General features: G+C 30.3%; 1 protein-coding gene across 2 annotated transcripts in view; it reads right to left on the bottom strand.

Annotated features, from left to right (window-relative positions):
• The window catches only part of LOC117177192 (L-lactate dehydrogenase), an 88,541-nt gene extending 82,265 nt beyond the window's left edge, over positions 1-6,276 (bottom strand). For both annotated transcript variants that reach the window (XM_033367721.1, XM_033367722.1), the window contains exon 1: positions 6,160-6,276. The gene's annotated coding sequence lies outside the window, so the exon portion shown is untranslated. The remainder of the gene's footprint in view (positions 1-6,159) is intronic.
• Between the last annotated feature and the right edge of the window lie 7,859 nt (positions 6,277-14,135).

The raw sequence follows: 14,135 nt of genomic DNA, 5'->3' as shown, positions 1-14,135 counted from the left end.
AATAAGGCAAACAGGGCGCGCTTTTGGACCTTTAATCTTAGTTCCCGGAAGGCTAAGGCAAACAGGGCGCGCTGGGGTAAGTCGGTCGAAATCAAATACACGACATAAGCAATCTCCCACCTCATCTCTGATAATAGTTACGCGTTCTCAAGTGAACGTATTAAGGGCATGTGATACTTAGAAAATTATCGATTTTACCAGTTTTAGGTTCCGACGGCTTTTTTTCTTTAATAATCACTATTTTGTCTTAAATATTTGGGACATGATAGCGACCATGCTAACGGACGTCTCCACACACTTTTTTTTGGTTTAATTCAAAAAAGTTTTAATTTAGCAAAATCTGATTAATTTGCATAGCGCTTAGGAATTAGTATCGATTTTACCAGTTTTAGGTTCCGACGGCTTTTTTTCTAGAATAATCAATATTTTGTCTTAAAATTTTTGGAAATGATAGCGAAAATGCTAACGAACGTCCTCGCACACTTTATTTGTGTTTTTTTTTCAAAAAAAATTTTGATATTGCTAACAACGTGTGTATATTTGGAGGTTATGTATGTTACAATTCTCCTGTGCGTTACTTCCAAACTACACAATGTTTTTGGCCGAAAACTTTGGACTTGCAAATAAACACAGTAACTAATCTCCCGGAACTAACCTTGTTTGCAGGCAATCAAAAAAGTTTATTTCATAAATAATTTCCCAGTGGCGAAAAATTTAACATTAGTTTTAAAGTTTCATGCTGTTTCGTACGCCCTCTACGCCGAAAATTTCAAAATTTATCTACATTACCAGCTAGGCTGGTAAGATAGTTTATTACACCATACTTATTCTAGAATACTTACCGAAAGAATCGGTACGATAGAGACCTACATTATCGGAATGACAGAGAGCTAAAAATCACCCTAACCACAAAATAATACACATGCATAAAATTTGGTAATTAGCACAATAACATTTTTTGTTATTATGCCTGAAAAAAGAGTCCGGGGACGTCTGTTATGATATTTTATAGCATCTCCGAATTCAGTTTTTGAAAATTTTCATTTTTGTGGAAAAAAAGCCGTCGGAACTGTACCCAATTGACCACACGACGAAGTATCACATGCCCTTAAATAGATTTTATTTTTATCAAAAAATTTAGGAGGTTCGAAACTCCGATAACAATGCTTCGTTTAATATGTAAGCAAATGTTCGCAAAGAAAGAAAATATTTATACCTGCCAAACACAACCTCAATTAATCTTTCTACTGAATCACTTTTTTTTCCTTTTGAAGATCTTTTCCTATATTTTATCCATCGTTAAAGCTGTTTAACACTGCGCTCTTCCACCGATTTGTGCACTAATTTTGCTCCTGGAACATCATTTTCCGTGATTTTTCCCGGAATTTCAAACATTTTTTTGAAGACGAAAGATATCTACTTAAAAATTTGTTGTCTCTAAACTCTGATTTATTTACACATTTATTTTTCGTTGTTATTTTTATTAACAATATTTTCCATACATTTCGTCACAAAACTGTTTGAAAAAAAAGGAAATGACGTAAAATCCTGGCATGTGCGCACTGTCGACGTCTAGAATAAAAAGGTCTATTCTGAAGCTGAGTTAATATTGAAGATTTCAGCTAATAATTTTTATAATTTCTGAGCCAAATATCACAAAAAATGTATACTTTAACATTCTATAGTGGCGGAGACGAAATTTTCAAGGTCGCTGAACACCCAGCTGATAAGAATAATTCGCCGCTTCTTACTTCTCATCATTTTAATCTCAGATTCATCGTTGCAATTTTTATAATCATACGGATTACAATTTTCGTTGCAGTTAGTGAAAAGCGTTTGATTCCCATATTTTATTCAATAAGTAAAATAAGAGAGTTTATAGCCAATTAATTACGTACAACCTGCAGATATTCACTTTATTTAATTAATTAAGATCGAAGTACAAAACAATTTTGAAACTTGTCAAACGTCAAATATCATTCACGTAAAGTGAGTAACTCACTAAATGAGTAACTCACATTAATGAAAACCAACTCCAATTTTCAAGAAAGTACTTAATGCAGGTCCCGAATGTATTTATGAACAATTTTAATGTTGTGTTACATTTTTTTTAATTCGTAATTATTTATTTGAAATGCGTGGTGAATCCTGGGGAACATAACCTTGTTTCAGAATTTTGTTATATGTGTATTTTGCGCACGTGAGATGGGTGGTTACAGTTTGTCATGGAATCAATATATATTTCTGGAAAATGCATTCATATATTTGAGAATCTTTGAAATACTGTGGAATTGTTGTATGAAAAAATGTAATTTTTGGATTTTCCATTATTTTGTATGCTGTCAAAATTATAATCTTTGATTTTTCAAGAAAATTCAAAAAGTTGTTATAGTAATTTTGTAGGGCTTTTAGAAATCAATCTTTTTCTTCTCTTCCCTTTTTCATATCGTCCGCTATTTGGCTTAAAATGTTCATTTTTGTGTGTTTTTTGGAATTTCGTAAATACTTTAACTCTGGTAATTTTTGGTTTTATACAAAAAGTCATCAGGATAAACTATTCAACTTTTTAAATACTATAAACACCCATACAGAAAATTTTTGAATTTAAAAAAAAGTGGTCTCAAAAACATTAAATGCGCTCACTTTTTGAATTTTATATCCAAAGTAACTGGCTAACAAACTTGACCTTCACTTTCGGACACTAAACGAGTGTACCAAAAGCCAATCTAATAGATTAATTTTTTCAAAAGTTATCATGTTCACAGACGGACATACATACATATAGACATATATACAAACATACAGGCAGAAAGGCAGAAACATTCGAAAAAGCCTATTTTTCGGATCCAGGGGGTCACAAAACGTGGACATTTGGCAAAAACTGGGGGATCGAATTTTACACAAATCTAATACATTCTCTAATGAGAATGTAAAAAAGAGAGGAAAATGATGAATTTCGAGTTTTCTGTTGAAAATTATGAAAAAGGAATTGCTGGAGAAAAGGCTGCGAATTGCATACTCTTTAAGTGTAATATTGAAAATTAAATTAACGCTTGTTGACTGCTACACTTCAAACGCATTAGCTGTAAGTAGAAGTCAGCAGGCGTTATGGATCTTATACGTTTTTTTTAACTTTTTACCGCTGCAAAAAAAGTATTGCGATTACTCCGTGAGTTTCCAATAGAAAATTTAATGTAGAATCCGAATTTAAATATTGAAATTAAATTCCTTAACATTTTAATCATTTTTTATTTCTCTCAACCCGCTCTTATCTCTAACAATAGGAAGTTTGAGTAAGGCATATTAGGCACTCAATCAAATCCGGAGCTTGAACCTGGGGTTTTACGATGTTTAAAGTGGATAGAAATGTGACATTTACACAAGTTAGCACGTGTGCATTGTTTTTAAATATAATAAGTAAATAGATGATTGCTTTAAAAACGTATGTAACATTTTTCAAAACGAAAATAAATAATAGATGAAACTTTCTTGCAAAAAGATTTAGTGAAAAAATTGTCTTTCATTCCAGCTAAACCTGCTCTAACTTCGTTGTTGGTTGTGAACATAACCATAAAAATTGCCGGTAGAATGTCAACAAGCGGATTGATGATGTAGATTTTAATTAGAACAGGATTTTAAGCTATAAGTTATTCTATCGATTTTAATTCTGCAACTTTGAATAGGGGAAAAAGTTTAGTTTTAATTCATGTGGTAAGGGTGCAGAAGTGAAAGTTAAAGTAATAAGCCAAATTCAGTGCAGCGTTATCAGATTAACGTACGTCTGTTAGTTCTCCCTAATACGACGTTAAATTATAGGTGTTTATTGAATAAAAAATATATTATCATACAAAGAGAAGCATTAGAGAGATTTATAATTAAAAATTTCCTAACATTTTTCTTTATGTTAAAAATATTTATAAATTATAAATGAGATACGGGACACTCACTATGAAAAATTTAAATAAATAATGAGATGTAGGTTTGCTTAAAATTTTCATTTTGGTAAGTATTGCTATTTTGTATATTTACTATTATAGATACTTTGTATTTTTAAGATTTCAGTAAACATTTACAATAACTTTATGAACTTAAAAATCAAAATGTTCCACAGTAGGCATCTTAGGACATGAAAATACCAATCGTATTTTTATCTGGAATTGTGTGATTTGCACCCTAGAATATCTTTATGTTTGAAATAGAGCAAATTAAGAATATGCTCAACATTCATTAATTAATTTTCAATTATTTCAACAAATTTAATTTGTTTGAATACATTTTTTCAAAAATTATTTTTTTTACCAAAATATCACTGTATTATCGTTAAGTAACATAAATTTATTTTCAATTATTCACCAATAGTTAAAGTAATAAATTATTACTTATTTTCAACAACCTTAAATTTGTTTAAACAATATTTTTTCACAAAATATGCTTCATGAAATAAAAATTTTAATCAAATATACTCTATAAATATTATGGGATAATTAAACTTTCTAACATCAAAATCTTACAACTAACATTATGTTTACAAAAATAATAAATCGTATAAATATAATATTATTGACCCAATTAACACAATAGTTTTTTCAGGTAGTATTTCTTTTTCAAAAAACTATGGTATTGAAATACTTTATGTGATATTTGTAATCCGAGAGGAGATCAGCCATTGACGAGAGAAATTCAAAACGCTACTCCGACCAAACCGTTTAATAAACTCGAGCAAAAGTTTCTTTTCCCTAACTCGATATTTTATCAGCTTTTCTACAGTCCTTCTCGTTATCTGATGATTAAACTCTTATTTTGAGTATATATTTATTTATTTTAAAGAGCATATAACAAGTGGCATTCATCTCTAAGAAATTGCCACTTTTAGGTAACAGTTCGCGGCATGCCGTTTCCGTGGCCGTATCCAATGGTTTCATTCGGAAACGACGGGCCTCGAATTTCTTTCACCATGGGTACACTCATGGTGGCCATGTGCTACTTCCCAGGCGCACTAAATTCATGAAATTTTCAATTAATTCCAATAAAACAAGAATCAGACCATTTTTCGAAAAATCCCTTTTTGAGGGATTGTATTTACCCACTAAGATTATGTGGTTAAAATATGATATCACAAAATTCATAATTGCGGAAAAAACCTGTCATTTGTAAATGCATGGTCTTTATATCAAGCCTGAGGAAGCCTGGGTTCGGGAGATAAAAAAAGTTCAAACAAAACTTTTTAGGTTTTATAAGCAAATAATTTGTTGAATAATTTTTACTTTATTTTCATAAAGAAAAATCTTTCAACTGCCCAACAGTATATTATAAAATTTTTATACTAGGAAGTACATTTCATTATTTTTCAAAGACCTGTCCTTTCCTGTTTAAAATGAAAAAATATATTAAATTATTGTAATAAATATTAAAAAATAAAATAATAGTAATAGTAATAACCTCTTTTACAAATTAAGCACAAAGAATTTAAATTGTGTTCACTTATTCGAGGTGAACGTCCTCTACTCTCACTTAAAACAGAACGCTTCTAACAGAATCTTTTTTTAGGTATCAAATCTCCGCCCAAATGGGAAAATAGGTATAAAAAGATTCAAATATAAATATTTTTCAGGAACAAGCAGCCGCTTCAAGTATTACCACTTGATAAAATTTAAATAAAAACGAGTGAGAGTAAGAGTATCTGGCAAAAGGTGACGCCACTCGTACGAAACCCTTAGCCTCCTGCCGCAACAAATACGATCAATTCCATATCAGACTCGAGATTTGTAAATTAATATGTCATATATTTTCACAGTGTGAGTGTAATAAAAATTAAATATTCAATTCAAATATTTAAATCACAAAATCCGTGAAAAATTGTTTTAAATTTAAACTGTACAATATTTATCAACGTGAAAAATGAATGTATGAAAAATGCTTAATTTGAATAATATTCTTCCGAATTACATGAAACTCAACGATGCATGATTTAAGGAATGTTTTGTTTAATTTTAAAACTTATTAAATAACTTCCAAAGAATTACATGTTTATTCGAGAATGAAATAAATATTCATAAAAGAAATGATAAAAATAAAAATGTTAAAAGGCAAAAAGAATTATAATAATTTCAAAAAAATGTGCATTTAAAAAAATAAATTGCACAGAAAATAAAAACATACCTGTTATCAGCTCCAGTAAAATAAATAACTTTTTATCCGTGGGATTTGGATGATCTTAGTCTTGTACGGTCTTGCGAGTGAACGCGGACGAACTGACAGTTCGGCGGTTTGCGTTTGCAAAGGTGACCTTCCCCCTACTTTTATATTGTTGTACGACCTCTTGGCGCGCACAAGTTCCAGCGACACTATTCAAACTTAGTATGTGGAGAAAAATGTTTTTTTAATAGTAGTACATTTACTTTGCAAATTAGATAATGCATATCTTATTTGAAATCCTTTTTTTGATTGCATTTATTATTTTAGAAGACGGTTTTGCCTAAAAATAATTCAAGAAAGCCACTACGGCGAGTATTCTCTCAGTACTCGTGCGTAAGATGATGCAATTTCAACGGCTTTCGTGTCCATCGCACCGGTCTCTATTCATCGATCGCACGGGGTCCCCCGTTAAATTTCTTGAGTTCAAATAGTAAAATACTTTTTAGAGCGAAGTTCAATAGATCTTTATTCAAAGGACGATTCACGAAAATACATTTGCAAATTGAGTTTAATATGTATTTTCCAGATTGATAAAGGCGAATAATACACGTATATAAATTATTTTTGAATAAATATTTATTTTATTGGCGGATAGGTGCTAGTTTCAAAGGAACGATTCCAGAACTCAAAACTTTCAGAAGTCACGTTTATAGTTAGACTCTGATTGACCTTATAGTGACGAGGATAGTTTCTAATTTAAACTTATCAGAGTTTACCCGACTCGATATTTTAGTACATCAGTAGTGGGCTGGATATCCCAGGGCGCGGCACGAAAAGCATCCTTCCGGGCGCAGACTAATAATTCCAAGAAAAATTCATTTGATTTTAGGAGCACGTGAAAGGCTTAATGCAACTCACACAGACAATAAAAATAATAATAACACATATTCTGGCCTATCATTTCAATTGTTATTTCGTGTAACCAAAATTTTCAGAAAATGATTTTAATACAAATGAATGTTTAAAAGAAATTATATAAACTGCCGTGCGCTTAAGTATTTTATCTCTTCGCGGTTAGTTCCAAGGATTATTAGTGGCTTGGTTAAATAAAAAATTATTTGGCCATATGGATCAAATGACGAAATAATTTTGTTCACCAAAATATAAATTTAAAAGAACGGTCGATCAAAAGTCGACCGAGCTTTCATCACATTTCTTGATGAAAAACCGCTAGTTGCTTCTGCATTTTCGGTGTTGAACTGAATTCTTGATATTGATTGTATAGTTAAAACTAAACGACAAGATCGCCATTAATACACTGGTTTTGGTAATTCGATAATTTAGACAAATTCTTCCTTGGTTATTAATAAAGAGCGAATGACTTTATAATATCATTATAATGATTGGATGGAAGGAAACGGGTGAAACTTGTATTTTAAGGGAAAAAATGGACTTTAGCAATTTGTAACTCACTTAACATCAATAAAAAATGTTTTCTTCTACAGGCTTATATTCGAAAAACACAATTTTTGTTTGCCTTTATTTATGAATATCAAACATTTATTTATACAAGGAATGATTACATGGAAAGAAACTAATAAACACTATGACTGATATTTTTATCTTAGTCAAAATTTCCATTCCAAGGGTAAACGCTTTTTATAGTTACTCAGCTATAACGAAATATTTATTAATTTCCTTATTCTACATTTAAAGAGTATGATCTGCTCTTTCTTTTATCAATTTAAAAACTGTTTGGGAACAATTGATTAGATTTGGCGATGAGTTGATTGCAAGATTTCGAAAAGATAATTTTGCTAGAAAAATCTTGTACTTTGCAGCTAAATATTTTTCAAATCGTTCAATACAGTGGTTTCAACCTATAGGCGGATTCAACTCTATGTAAATATTTAGAAGGTTCCTAATGTCACAATAGATTTTCTCTCTAAAACAATTGTTATAAATAAATACATTTGTATCGCAATTTTTAACAAAGACATTTTTCCTCCATAATGAAGTACGAGTTTTTAATTTGTTATATTATTTATTATTAATATACAATAGAATAATGTATTTTATACAAGAGTATGGCAACTGAATTCTCATAAATAACTGATATCGGCTAAGGTCTCAATCAAACTGCCGGATCTTCAGGAGACTTGTCGTGACTACGTCGCAATTATGGACCGCCTTCAGATTTTTGTTAAAAAAATTCAGGACTATATTGTTCAGAAAATCGTAAAAGTATTGTTTTTACTCGTTAATTTGTTATGAAAACATTGTATTAACAAGCAATCGTTATCAGGGAATATTTTTCCTCAAAGTATATATATTTCTGGTCTGCAATTACTTGCCTCCATCTTTAAGGATAGTAGGTGGCTATGCAAATTTAAGACTGAATCTTAATAACTATTCCTATTGACAAATTATTCAAACAAATTTACAATACATCGCAGACGTTTCTCAGTATAAATAAATTATTATTCTTCTAGTTTTGTTGTAATTATATTACTAATAATGTTGTCTGAAAAATTTCAACCATAAATATTATTGGTTCATTTTATGAATAAATTGTGTAAAGAAATGCAAATTTTAGGAGCTTATAACTGAGGATACATTTTTTTTACATTCTCATCAGAGAAGGTATTAGATTTGTGTAAAATTTGACCCCCCCCCCCCAGTTTTGGTCAAATGTCCACGTTTTGAGATCCCCTGAATCCGAAAAATAGGTTTTTACGAATGTGTCTGTCTGTCGGTAGGTATTTATGCCTGTCTGTCTGTCAGCACGATAACTTTTGAAAAAATCATTCGATCATATTGGCCTCTGGTACACTCTTTTAGTGTCCTAAATTAAAAGTCAAGTTCCTTCGCCAGCCATTTTGGATAAAAATAAAAAAGGAACCGCATTTTGAATATTTATGAGACAATTTTTTTCAAAATTATTAGAGGAATAGCATTTTAAAAATTCCAAGAAACACACGAAAATGAACCTTTTAAGCCAATTAACGGACGATATGAAAAAATGAAAAGAGATGAAAAAGTTTGATTTCTAAATAACCTAGAAGATTATCATAACAACTTTTTGAATTTTCTTGATAAATCAAAAATTCAAATTTTGACAGCATACAAAATAATGGAAAATCCAAAAAACAATATGTATACATAATTATATATATATACATATATATACATGATTTAGACGTTAAAAAACGGTAAGGATGCTAAGTAGACCGTATGTGTAAAGTTTAAATCATACAGAAAATATTAGAAATGAACAAATTCAGTTTATGGAGATACGACAGAAGTTGCCATAAAACGTTTAATAACAATTTTTTTAAGAATGCGCATTTTTTAAACGGAGCAATAAAACTTCGTCTGTTTCAATACCAATTCATAATTATAATAGTGTACATTTATGGGAATGATATAAAATTTCAGGGATGAACTCGAGTGCGAAGGACGAGATAAGTGATGAGAAACTCTTCGTTAAAGCCGACGAAGCTTTAACAAAAGAGAATTCGCAATCACCAAATTACTGTTGTCGATGCTTTCACCTTTAGTTTTAAAAATCTATGCACAGAGATCGAGCGCGTAATGCCAGGTAAATACATTATTGAGCGCGAAGCCCGAGGTAAATACATTATCGAGCGCGAAGCGCGAGATAAATATATTATAGAAATATATGATCGAAATATATGATCGATTATGTAAATAAATGCACGAATTAGGTGTTCATAAATGAAAAGAAATCGTTTCTTCTTTTGACCTTACTGAAATGATGTTTTCTGGACAAGTTTCGCTATGCAATCATATTTGCTGATTTTTCGAACAAATTTACATATAAGGTGTTTCTACGCAAGAAAAAATCGTATCTTCGTGCATTAGTTTACGAATTATATTGATAATGACTTTTTAACGGGAAATTTCGCCGTTTTCCGTTATTTATCCATTTCATAAGAAAATAATATCGCTTACAACATTATATTGCCAATGATATTTTTTGAATGTTAATCACGCTGCAGCGTATATAAATTTGCAAACAAAGAGAAATTATTCGACAAAAGTTCATGTAAAAAAACATCGTCAATATAATTTCAACAAGACTACAAGAAAGAACATTTTTTTTCTGCTTACAAGCACCTGCAATGTGTATGTTGAAAATAATATGCTTACAAATTTTAGAAAGTTCATCTTATCACAAAACTTTGTCAGAAAACATCATTCATAATATAGTTTTAATAATAAGAGACGAAGGAACGATTTTTTGCTCACTAACGCCTAAAATGTTAATTTGCTTACCTCATTTGTTTTTGAAACGAACGAATAGGAAGGTATACCAAATTTTATCTAGAAAATTTATGGTCAATATAGTTTGAAAAATAATAAAGGAAAAACAATTTCTTTCCGCCTATAAATATCTGCATTACGCATTTCTTTACACAATTTGTGTCGATTAGAGATTCTTCGCAACATTTTTGTATAGAACATCATTGACGATATAATTTTAACAAGATCAGAACAAAATCTACTTCTCTCTACTCACAAACGCCTTATATGTGAATTTGTTTATAAAATGAAAATATATTAAAGCATGTTAATCAATAAAAAACACAAGCAAATCCTAATTCGAGCAACGTTAGAAGAAAACCCGATTTCGGTCAGCTAATAAACGCCTAAAATGTGCATTTGTTTCCATAATTTGTGTAGAAAATAAACAAATAATAATGCGTAGCAATATCTATTTAGAAAGCATAATTGGCAACATAATTGGGACGATCTGAGAAGAAAATACGATTTTTTTAGTTTAAAAAAGGTTCAAATGTGTATATACTAACATAATTTCTGTATAAAAGAAACATATATTGATGGCTGGTAAAATTTGGTCACAAAGCATCATTATTGATATAATTACAAGGATGCTAGAAGAAAAAACGATTTGTTTCTGTCCATATATGTGTAAGATATAAATTTGCGTATACAATTTGTTTATAGAATTAATTAATAACAAGTAGCCCCTAATTTCAATGATCATATATCATCCTAACGATGATTATCTGTTAATTCAATTTAATCGTAACAAAAACCTTTACAAGTTTTAAAAACTCGTACACTTTGTTCACTGTTTGTATGAATATAAAAATTAAATGAACAAAAAATAACTGCTGGCTTACTAATTTATTAAAAAATAATTCTTTCGTTGAAAACTTTAGTTGAAACAACCGAACACTTGAAAATAGAACTGTTTTGTTAAAAATTTATATGTTTTCCTTGAGGATTCATCTATTTTTTTGATAATTCGATTTTTTTGGTTAAATTCAATTGTGTTTTTCATTTAATCAAAAAATTGTTGGACTGAAACATCATGTATTATATTTCTTAATGATTTTTCTTTGTAGGCTAAAAATTCAACTTCTTGCTTGAAAGTTAAACTACTTCATCAAACATTCATTTTTTAGCTGAGGATTCGTGTAATATTAGTTGAAAATAAAATTCTTAGTTGTGAATGAATTTGGTTGTTGCAAAGCACGAAGGAATAATAAGGAGACCTAACTCCGTTTCCGCACTTGGCAATAGAAACATTACCGTTAGTGGTATGCACATTACAGGAAGACCTTAAATTTTCGTTTGCAGGTTCACAGTTGTCCTCTTCCTATATATGGAAAAGTGTGAGATTGAGAAAGTTTGCCAATTGACGTAAGTTAGAGAGGTTCTGTTCGTTTATGCAGGCGTCAATAGATATATACGTTTAATATATTTGGTTATTTTACATAACTGTCATTTAATTTTAATAGAAATGATTTAGAAATTTAACCTTTACTCACTACCTGAGTGCCTGCGGAGAATTTCTCAGAGCTTCTCAGAGCCTTGAGAATTTTTAGCATATACTCTGAGATTTCTATCGGTAGGGCGCTTTATAATAATATCACATTATTTGCAATTATCCGTGCTGATTAAATTGTATACATTGTTATAAATACGTCATTTACCAATTTATAAACTGAGTCATCTCATAAGAACGTTTCGAAAAACTTTAAACATTTCTAATTCGCACACTTTTCCATGCACGGGAAGAGGACAACTGCGCATCTGCTCACAAAAATTTAAGATCTTCGTGTAATGTCCCTACCTCTTACGGTAATGTTTCTATTGGCAGTTTCAAATGGCTTCCCACTGGCAGTTGGGTCTCCTTATCATTCCTTCGTGTTGCAAAGTCATATTTTGGAACGGAAATTCAACTGTTTTGTATGAAGATAGTCTTTTTGCTTGGAGACTTCAACTATGTGATACCTTTAAGGCCACAAATGTAACTATTTAGTTGAAAATCTTCTTTAATGATGGAAAATTATTGTTTTTGGTAGGCAATTCAACTATTTAATAACAAAATTAATGCACTTTGCATAATTTTTTCCATCTCTCGTATTTTTTAAAGTAAATACATTTATTGGTTAAAAATGCAACTATTTTGTTGAGGATTAATCGTTTTCGGTTGGGGATTCACTTATTTTGTTGAATGTTGGTATTTTTTGGTTAAATTCAATAGCTTTTTATTTAAAATTGAAACATTTTTCCGTTCAAATATAAACTGTTGTATTTTTATTGAACATTCACCAGGTTAAACTACTTTCTTGGAAATTTATTTCTAAAATTAAATTTTTATTGAAAAAATTATCTCCGATTGAAAATAAAGCTACTTTGCGTAAAAATCCTTTGTTTGGAGTAGAAATTAACTTTTCTTTTCGAAAATTTAGCTATTTGGCTGAAAATTAACTTACTGTTGAAATTTAATATTTTCAGGTTTAAAATTAAACTGGTGTGTAAAATGATCGCCTTTTAGCTTTGAAAATTCATCTACTTAGTCGAAAATTAATTATTTTTTTCTTGAAAATTAATATTGTGGTGGCGAAAAATTAATTTTGTTGGTTAAAATTCATTTTTTTAATTTGAAAATCGTGGCACTTTATAGCTTTATAGCTTGAGCGCCAGGAGAGCTCTATAGGGCTGCCCGCCCGTCTTAAAACTAACTATTGTTAGTTAAAAAATGATCTCGTGGAAACTCAAAAATGAACTATTTTGTAAAAATTTGTCTTTTTTGGTTTAAAATTATTCATTTTAGTTGAAAATTCAATAGCTTGATTAAAAATATATGTATTTTGCAGGAAATTTGCCTATTTTGGTAGTACATGAATTTTTCGTAAAAATGAAACTTTTTAGTTGAAAATTCAACTCTTTCGGTTCCGGATTCAACTATTTTGTTAAAAATTGGTATGTTGAAGTTCAAATCAATACGGTTTTTATTTAAAATAGAAATATTTTCGGTTGAAATATCAATTGTTATTGGCATTGAAGATTTAACTTTTGATTTGGAATGAAAAGACAATTTTCTATGGGTGCTTTACCATAACCATAATTAGAAAAGAAGTTTTTAAAGCTTCAATAATTCTCTATTACAATCTAGTTTCAAAGAAATATTGTTGCAAATAAAATATAATGCGTGTTATTCTAAGCTATAAACAATTTTGAAGACGAGTCTGAAAAATATCCACAAACAATGCATGACGATCCAAAAATGAAATGCCATAGATTACAAAAAATGACTACAGAACGACACTGAATTCGAAAAAATACGTCAAACCGTCGGATAGACTCTATCCGGTGGTTTGACGTATATCTTCGAATTCAATGTCGTTTTGTAGATATCCGATAGATGTATGTATTTCGACTAGAGTAGAATTTTTACCTAGAATAAGCAGCAGGTAACATGAATTGGATTATTATTCTCCCCTGGTGTAGCGTTGTCAAACCAGTGATCCCAGATCTGAAACGAGACGTGGTCCAATACTATGACACGTCTGTGTCCGTGTGAATATGGTAGGAGACAATATAAATGCCTGGGTTGTGCGTGCAACCCATTTCTCCTCTTCTGAATTTGAAAACTCGAAGGTGCACGATTGCCGGTCGGAACACTTCGGCGGTTCTATTTATATCTCTATCTGCTTTGA

The sequence above is a fragment of the Belonocnema kinseyi genome, chromosome 7, assembly GCF_010883055.1.
Source record: "Belonocnema kinseyi isolate 2016_QV_RU_SX_M_011 chromosome 7, B_treatae_v1, whole genome shotgun sequence".
Classification (NCBI taxonomy): Eukaryota; Metazoa; Arthropoda; class Insecta; order Hymenoptera; family Cynipidae; genus Belonocnema; species Belonocnema kinseyi.
This window is presented reverse-complemented; position numbering and strand designations above follow the sequence as displayed.